The sequence below is a fragment of the Lathyrus oleraceus genome, chromosome 6 (genome assembly GCF_024323335.1).
Source record: "Lathyrus oleraceus cultivar Zhongwan6 chromosome 6, CAAS_Psat_ZW6_1.0, whole genome shotgun sequence".
NCBI classification, from domain to species: domain Eukaryota; kingdom Viridiplantae; phylum Streptophyta; class Magnoliopsida; order Fabales; family Fabaceae; genus Lathyrus; species Lathyrus oleraceus.
The window spans coordinates 71,185,842-71,196,180 of NC_066584.1; positions in this window are offsets into that span (position 1 = coordinate 71,185,842).

Here is a 10,339-nt window from a genome sequence, read left to right on the forward strand (position 1 = left end):
ATGCGACATTTATGTTAATCATTATCCCTAATATCATTAATCACTCTATCTTTGGGATACTCATAGATGACAGAAGTTCCTGCGACTTGTTATACTTCAAAATCTTCACTGAGCTAGGCTTAAGAAAGAAAGATCTGAGGTCATGTGAAGGTCATAGTCTCCTGGAGTTCAATGATTCTTCCACTCCTCTGTGTGGATAGGTGTTCCTACTGGTCTCCTTGGGAGAAAAGAATAACAAGAAAACTATGAGTGTTTATTTCTTTGTGATTCCATTAAAAAATGTCTACAATGAAATTCTCGGTCGACCATTCTTGACAACTCTACACGTTTTGGCTCCCCCCATCCATATGAATATTAACTACCACAATGATTCTTGCGAACCAGTTGTAGTCAAAGAGGACCTGCATGGAGCACGAAAGATATATGAATCAATACTGAAGAATCCCTTGTTAGTGGTCGTCATCCTGAGAAAGAAGTAAAGAAGCTTGTGAAACATCGAGTATGGTCAACTTCGACGTACGCGAAGATGAAACCCTCACAGGGAGACAAACTATGTCCCTCAATTGGGATTAAGATGAAAGTCATAAGGTTATTCACAAATGAAGATTTTGAAGTTATCCGGCTAGACGATAATCCAACGAGATCGGTAAAGATATTAGTAGACCTACTTGCCAAAGTCAAGAACATACTAATTGAATATTTAAGGGCCAAACGAGATCTCTTCGCCATGTTTCCTTGTGATAAGCCTGGCATATATCTTAGTGTAACATGTAACCAACTGAACATTGATCCCAACACCCGATATGAGTCCTAGAGAAGAAGGTGACCGTCTCTCGCGAAGTTTAAGGCCATCCCGAACATAATCAAAAGTTTACTAGACACTAAATTCATTTCCGAAATAACATACACTGAATGGTTGTACAGTGTGGTGCTAGTTAAGAAAGCTTCAGCGAAATTGAGAATGTGTGTCGATAATACGATCATAATAAAGAATGTTCCAAAAACTCTCTCCCAAGCATAAACAAGTTGATAAAAAATTAGGCTGAGTACTGTTGTTTATGGAATCATGTTCTACCTACAATCAAATACCCATGTTCGAGACAGACAGGGGGAAAATTACCTTCGTGACTAAGCAATGCAATTACCCGTATAGTTTGATGCCCTTTGGTTTACAAAATACGGGAGAAACATACCAAAGGATGATGACTAAAGTCTTCAAAATAGAAATAGGCCAAACGTTAGAAGTATACATGGAGGACATGATCGTTGAGTCCGGAGATGAGGGTTCAATGACATGCACCTTACATATGTATTCCAAAGAGCCCGATAGTATAATATGAGGCTCAACCAAGAAAAACGTACCTTTTGGGTAAAAGCCGACAAGTTTTTGAGCTTTTATCTAATGAAGAGAGGAAAAGAGGAGAACCCAAATAAGTACGAGGAGTTCATCTGGATGGAGGAACTAACAAAAAAGAGGGGATTCATGAAGGTGAACAGAATGCTAACAACTTTGAACACGTTTGTTTCAAAATCAGTGTAGCACGACATTCCCTTTTACAAGCTATCGAAGAAAGAAGCGTTTTTCCAATGGAACTTAGAGTACTAACAAGCGTTCACATCCTTAAATATGGCCATATCAACTCCACCAGTATTGTCCTAATCTGTAGCCTAAGAGTCTTTATACCTGTATCTAGCTGTATCTAAGGAATTCTTTATCTCCATCCTCCTAAGAGAGTCGAATGAACACCAAAGTCCTAGTTTATTTCATTTCTAAAGCCTTCGCCATACCAAATATGCGGCATCAAGAGATAAAGAAAGAAACTTTAACTTTAGTAACAACATCCAAGAAATAAGGACATTATTTTCTGGTACACGCCATAATCGTCCGGATTAACTTACCGCTGAAGTAAGTGCTCTACTACCCAAATCTATCTGAACGAATGATGAAGTGGTCCATAGAACTTTATAAATTTGATATTTCTAACGGGTCAAGGAAAGCCTTAAACACACAATTGTTTATAGAATTCATAATATAAATGAACTTAGGTTCACCAAGGCCAACATATACTTGGGTAGTATTTATAGGTGGATTATCTAATACTTGTGAAAATGGATTTGAACTTATTCCATAGGACGAAGCTAGTATAATAATCAAAGTATCCATATGTTTCAATTTTTATACTACCAAAAATCAAGCAGAGTATGAGGTGGTTATTACACGATCTCACGTTGGCCGCTAAGAGATGAACAAAAACGTTAGATTGAGGATGAATTCTTAGCTTGTGGCCTCACAAGTCAGGGGAAAGCCTAGACTAAAGAGTCGTTGCTACAATAGTATGTCATCTTGGCTAGAGAAAAGTTAGCAACACTACTACAAAATATATATTTCTCCATGATTGGAATAATGATATCACCACGGGTGATAGTTGTAATACCCCAAAATCTACCCTTCATTTTCCCTGGAAGCATGGGATTATGTTTTACATTTCATTAGCATCATACTAGGTCATACTCATTGCATACTGCATTAGTGACTGGGAAATCAGGTTTTGATTGATCACTCCTTAACAGAAGGAGCCCACACAAATCAAGATTGAGAATTGAACTTCATTCTTTAAGTATACAAGTCTCAAGGGTCTCAGGGGGCTCCGGGTATCTTATTATGGTCCTCAGTTCATCAGTGAAGGATTTAGAGCTATCAGAGTGTTCATCTAGATTTAATCAGGAAATTAGGGTTTCATGGCTACCTGCAACAAGCAATGTTTTGTTGGAAGTAGAGGGGCTTATCCATGTCATGATTGGAAAGGCATCTTGGCCTAGGAAGACTCACAATTATCTCAGGAAGATCCATTGGCAAGCAGTGCAATCAATTCCCAGTCAATTTTGCCCTAAACTAGGGTTTGGTATAAAATCAGTTTATTTCTGATTCCTTGGGTGAAACTCTTTTCCATGGCCCTCCATATGTCCACAAGGGTCTACATGTTAGACTATGGCACAGATCTAGAAGGGGGGGGGGGGGGGGGGGGGGTTGAATAGATCCCAATTAAAAATTGAGTCGGCGCTACCAATTAAAAATTGGTTTTGAAAATTTGTTTTAAGTGCGGAAGCGGTCGAGGAAAATATAGTCTAAAACGAACGGTTATTGGAAAATCGGATATGCGTTTAGCCTATGGATTAGTGATAATGTAGAATAAGAATCACTACACTAGTCACATTATCAATGATTTATTTCACTTGCTAGGATTCCTAGTTCCAATGATTCAAAGAGCAAACCAAACTAGATACACAACTAAGATAATTTTGGTTTAGGCAAATTATCAAACACTTGGTGTGCAAAAACACTCCAAGTGATATTTATGTTGAGTAAGTGATTCCAATTAGTCTAGTACAATATCTTATTATACTTTGGATTCAAAAACAGAGTTTTAACTTCTTACTCAATTAATATCAAGGTTTGATAAAAGTGCTTATACAAAAATCACTTATTTTTAAGCCAAAAACAAATATGCTGAAAAATAGAGAAGACAAAGATTTGATGAGGCAGTTCCCCCGTCGTCCTCGCTTCGGGGTACGTCTGCCCTCAATTCTAAAACTAGAATTGAGATTGCTTTAATAGATACACCTGTTGAGTATAACAGTTTATACAAGGATTGAAAAGCAAATATACAACAGAATTCTCAAGACGTTGAATGTTGCTTCCACTCCTTGTTCCTTGATTCAAGGTGAATCAAGTCCTTCGATTGTTGTTGATAGACCTCCGATTCCAGCCCCTTTGTTGAGTAACTCTCAGTTCTTCAAACCCTCGGCCCGACTGATCTCAACTACAACAAATCGAACCCGAAATCTTCCCTTCAATATCACTGAATCCGCTACTAGATTGATGAAGACTTCCTCTTCTCAATCACCTTCACTCAGCTGAAAATTGATAAAGAAATCGTCAAAAAAAAAACCTCAAAATTAAACCAATCTTGGAGGACAAAACCCTAAAGGTTTTATTCAAGAAAAAACCTGTCGCAAGCTTCAACCCGAACCGGATTCCCCAATCTCGGCTTCGAACGTTATCACCTTTAACCAATCACAAAGCACTTCAAAAATGGTTGTGTGTAATTGATGTGTTGTGAGATGTTGAAGATGAAGATGAAGAGTCTTGGACACCTATTTCACTTTTTCTTGTTCTTTGTACACTTGAATCAATTTGTCAAAATGTTGGTTGATACAAGTAACTGAACTTCTATTTATAGTAACAAAGCAACCAACCCACTTAATAACTTTTCAAACAAAGTGGGAATTACTTAACAACTGTATTTGCGCGCGAACGGTCGACCATAGCAGGTCTATGCGCCGACGCATAGCCTGCAGTTTTGGACAATCTGAAAAACACATCAGTATGCGTCGACCATAGGTCGGCGTGCGGTGACCCTTGGGAAAGTGAAACCTTCATGCGCCGACCCTGCGGTCGACTCAAGCCTTCGTGCGCTGACCCGTGAGAAAATGCACTATGTTATACGCCGACCCTGCGGTCGACTCAAGCCTTCGTGCGCTGACCCGTGAGAAAATGCACTATATTATGCGCCGACCCTACGGTCGACTCAAACCTTGCAAATTTGCAAAAATTCAGATTTTTCTGGTTTTCATGCATTTTGTCATGACCACATTTTATCCACATATGTTGTATGAAATATAACAGTTTAGATGAACATAGAAAAGGATATGATAGGTGATATGTTGCATTTGTTTTGTAGAGGTGGAATCGACAATGCCGATTCATCCATGGTGGTAATTTGTCATCATCGAAATCTATGATCGTATGTTGTATGATAGTTTGCCCTTACACTACAAACAAAAAATCAGCTCTTTATTTGAGCCAGAGGTGCTTCAATTGATCATTGGAATCGGGAATCAGACAGTTTGGGAAAAGTCAACTGTGGGGCCAGAAATATCAACCCCCGACATTTTGAGAATGGAATCTCAAAATCCATGCCTAGGGGATCCTACATGTGAAATTTGATAAAGGTTGGATCATGGATTCATCATTTAATCAGGAATTGGAAAAGTTACTTAATTTGGAAATGGTTGACTTTCCATTTAGGGCAAGTTTTCATGATTGTTGCACTCACTTTAAGCCCATTTTCCATCACTATAAAAGCTCCATTTGAAGATTTCTACAACATAAAAGTTGTTCCTCTTGTTCCAAGCTTTCTAGAGATATAAAGTTTTCTCCATTTGGATCAAGATTGAGAAAGTTGTGCTTACTCAAAGTGAGACATATTTTTTAGGACACTTAGAAAAATTTCTAAGTCTCAAAATCTTCAAAGTTTGTCAAGACTTCTTGGCCAGTTTTCTCGCATTTCAAGGCATCATTTGAAAACATTTTCTTCACAACAATTGTACCTTGCCATGTCCTCTTTCACCTCCTCTTGGAATCGTCTCATTTGGATCCATGGTTTGAGAGATGCATTCACCTAAAGTTGGCATCATGACTTGAATTTCTAGGCAGATTTTAGGCCAAACTAGCCCAACCATTTTGCGCATGATGAGACCTGATCTTGAGGGCCATTTTTCACCTTCTTCCATTCATCATTTCCACTTGTGCCCAACATGAAAGATGACATACTCCATGATATCTTGCTATTGTTTGCATTATTTCTCCAATTGGTGACTTGAGCATCAAGTTACATGGCCTCAAAGTCATCACTTTGAAATGAATTTCTTGCTTGCCAAGCCATGCTGCAAACCAACCCACGTTTTGTCACCTCATTTGGCCATGCATTGGATATTCATTCACTTAAGTTTGGCCCAAAATAACAACATTTCACATGCCCTCTTTCTACACCTCACTTGGAATTATTTTGATTATGGACAAATCATCTATTTCAAAGCCCATTAAACATTGGATCCACCACATTTAAAAGCTGCAAACCCTAAACCTAATTGGCATAGGTATGAATTTTCGTGGCAAGCAAGACAAAGCTTCATCACAAGGCAAACTTCCTTTTCTCACCAAGTTCTTGAAGTGAAATTGAAGCACCAAGAAGGAAGCGTCATATTCTTCCATTCTCTCCACAATCAAGAGGCAGTGGACCTAACATCCACTAGGTAACCCTCAACACGAGGCAATGTCTATGATATTGATTTGTGCTACTGAGTTTTTGCCCTGGCCCGTGCCCATGTTGTTACCTTGTTGACAATATTTCTCCATGATTAAGCCATCATTTAACCTAAAACAAATCACCATGTTAATCTACACATTTCGTACTTGATATTTGGTTTTTATTTCATGGCATTTGGTGCATTATAGTGCTTGTATTGTTGAGTGGAAGTTGAAGAAAATTCACTGTGTTTTCACGTGTTGCATTGCATGGCGGTAGGGTTTCTTTGTCTCCATGAAGAAGACGAAGGCGTGTCACCTTCAGGACAGCTGGATCATGCGTGCGATTTTTAATTTGAGTCATCCATCCTTATTTTGTCTTTTAGCCACTTAAGTGAAGTTGTCCAATTGATATTATGTCCACATGATTTTTAAATTAAAATGTTATTTCATGTCACGCCTGGATTAATTTTTTGGTTGTGGATCATGGGCCCTTCGCCCGTTCGTTGTTGACACCCCCTTTCCTGGCCCATTAGCACCAATCCATTCCCATTTTCATATTTCTTTTTTAATTCACATTTAATTTATGTTTTGCTTTTAATTATTTTAAAATATTTTCTTTATTCATAAAAGTACCCAAAAATATTTTCCACATTTTTAATGCCTTATTTAATTTTATTTAATTTTTATTTTCGTATTTATTTAATATTGATATTTTATTTTAATTAGTAATTCTAAATGATTCATTTTAGCATACATTTTTTTTTAATTTGATTTTATTTCCATATCTTAAAATTACTTTTAGCTTTTTATTTTTGGGATGAAGGTTGACCATTGTCCCATGGTCAACCTAACCTTTTCTTGGAATTTTATTTCCCATTTTTTATTTATTTTGGATTTATTTTTGACCTAGTTTGGTGGGTTGACTTTTGTTTTGACCTCTATTTTATTTCAATTGATTCATGTACCAATTTTCATTATTTTAAAAATCTTTTTGGGGGATGATGATGTCCTGACCCCACCTCATTTAGTTTAATTTTTCATAATTTTCTTGATTAATTTGCTATTTATTTAATAATTATTAAGTTGACTTGAATTTTCAGTTGACTTTCTTATGATCGATGTTTGACTTAGGGATTTCTTATGGCAATTGAAGAGATCTTTTGATCCTCCCTTGTTCATCTCATATGCCATGTATTAGAGGCCTTTCATCTTGATTTTATTTGGTCCTTACCTTATTTCCCGATTAAATTATTCAGTGGACCCGTTTTGTGCATCTTTTCATCTGTCTGCTTCATCTATCATTTGTCATACTTGTTTCTTTCATCCATGCTTCTATTGCTCGATTATTTAACATGTTCATACTCCCATGCATTGTTTAATGCTCCATTATTTCATTCTTTGATTCTTTGGCTTGATTATATACCTGTTTTCTTATCTGATTTGATTAACTGTTGCCTACTTGTATGGTGATTGAGGCATATATTCTTATTGTTTGATAAACTGTTGCCTACTTGTATGATGTATGAGGCATATATTCTTATTGTTTGAATGCCATGAACAATCCCCATTCATAACAAATGTACCCCTCTCCCATGAAGTGTATAATATGTATTCTTTCATTCTTTATTCATCTGTTAATACGAGAATTAAAATGAATATCCCATAATCATTTCAAAACAAGATCAAAAGCTCGATCCAACGTCGAGTAATCATTTTCAAAACTTAACAGAACCAACACATATTCATCCATCCTTTTGTAAGTCGATTGCTTCCTGCATCGCCATTTCTCTTGTAAGTCGATTGCTTCAGGAATCGCCATCTACCTGTAAGTCGATTGCCTCAGGCATCACCATCTACCCTTATCCGTGACTCCTCTCCTTGCTCCCTCCGTCGACTCTTGTTCCGTTTAGGTAGCACCCATTAGGTATAACCCTTTGTATGATAACATAGGTAGAATTCCCTTATTCTTTGCATGCTAATATTAGGTAGATGTTCCCTTTGTAAATCCTAACACATAGGTCCACATTGCATGACAACTCTAGGGCAGAGCTTCCCCACTTTTAGACCTTCCGTGCGTCTCCGATTTTGTGGCATGTAAATCCATTCTATTGCAAAGAGGTAACTGCCTAAGACTCGATTCAGCGAGATGCGACACCTACTGCTAGGACGTTGAACACATTGCCCACTTTCCTTTGACACAGTTGGTGTCCTCTTTTGTAAGTCCATGTTCAGATGGCAATCCTTAACCCCTAGTTAGTCGAACTACGACAACTCTGATTCTCATGTTCAGATGAGATACGTAGGCACGAGATGCGATGTCTTGCCGAGTTTGACTGACGACTAATAACTAATCCTTGTTTGCTTTCGCCCTTGTTGCGATTCTTTTCTCTCGCCCTCGTTGCGATCGAGACCTTCCCTTTCTCTTTCCCTAGTTGCAATTGAGACCCTTGTTCCCGTAGTTAGCTGAACTACGTTTTGCTCTGATTCTCATTCCAGATGAGATACGTAGGCATAAGACGCGATGTCTTAGCGAGCACACTTCTCTTTAACCCATAGGTAGCCGAGCTACGAAGACTCTGATTCTCATACTCAGATGAGATACGTAGGCAGTGGATGCAACATCCTTGCGAGTCATTTTCATTTTCTTTTGACCTTCTTTTAGCAGATAGTACATTAGATATACCTACACCCTTTAGACGAGAACAACAAGAGTGGATCCCGTAGAGTACTACGGATGCGTAGGGGTGCTAATACCTTCCCTTCGCATAATCGACTCCCGAACCCTAGATTTGGTTGCGAGACCTTGTCTTTTCCTTCTCTTCAGGTTTTCTTCGATCGTTTCTTTTCCCTCCTTTGGGATAAATAACGAACGGTGGCGACTCTTCTGTTTCTCTTTTTCACCGGTTGTTTTTTCTTTTTCCTAGTTGCGACAGCTGGCGACTCTGTTGGGGACCTGGTTTCCATATGCGAGTCCCTCCTAGCTTTTGTGAGTTTTTTGTTTGTTGGGTGTTTATTCTTTTGTACAGTTATTTACTTTCAGCATTTATCTGCTTTATCTTATTGCATTGTGTAGATATCATTGATGTATCTGTTGGCTCTGTGGGGTTGGTTGTTCTATGAGAGATAAGCCCACTACCCAGGCTTGAGCGTACACACAGGTTTTAGAGTGGATAGTCATGAGGCTTGCGTAGTATGTTGCTACGTTAAGTCGTTCATGAATACCCACACCCAGACGAGGTTTCTTTTGGATATACTCCGTCCTACGGGTGTTCCGTAACGACAGAATGTTCCTTTAGAAATCGTCGACTCTGGTGACCATTTCCCGAGGACTCAGTCGAGGCCACTCCTCCGAGACGCGGTTATGTTAGCTTTGATGGGCGCATTCTCGCTACTAAATCCGAGGACCCCGAGGCTGGGAACTTGCTTTTAGGATGTCCTATTGAGGGGAGTCAGTGGAGGTCTTTTGTCTCGTAATAATGCCAAACCTTCAGTGGTAAACGTATTATTCTCGACTGAAGGGCTAGAATCTGACAAACTTCTGTTCTTAGAACCTACTAGTGATGGGCGGGCTAAATTCAGGAAATCTTAACCTTCAACTAACCCGGTTTTCTGGTATTCTTATTGGAGTAGAGTTTTGGTCTCTTATATGTTCCTCAGTGGTTTTCTCTTCAGACAGTGCGACCTGACAGTTGTTCAAGCAGACACAGCAATCCTGATTCCCATGTCACTGCATTGCATCACATCATTTTGCATTCACATCATTTAACACATGTTTATCTATTCCCAGGGGTTTATATCTTCTTCTTGATTCTAGTCGGGGTCTTCTTACATTGTTTATCTATTGTGAGACTGGAATCAAGGGGTAGAATACCCTTTGGAATTGATAAACATGTCATTGCATTTGCATATTCATTAGCATGTCTTGCATAACAGGTACCGCCGCAGTGTTCTCATTTTGTTTGGTATTCCACTAGCAGGATAGCTGACTCATGCATTCACCGATACGGTACCCGAAGAAATCAACAAAGAGAAATGGAAGGTCTACAAGTAGAGCACGCTGAGATGAGGATTCACATGAATCGGTTCATGGAAGTGGTCCAAGGAGTGGCTCAGGGACAGCAGGAGCTTAGATTGTTGGTACAGATGGATCCCCCTACTACTCAACCGGAGGTTGTGGCTGATCCTCCAGCTGGAGAGGCTAATGGACCCAATTGACCGGGGACTATCCCTATCCCAGGTGTCAACCTT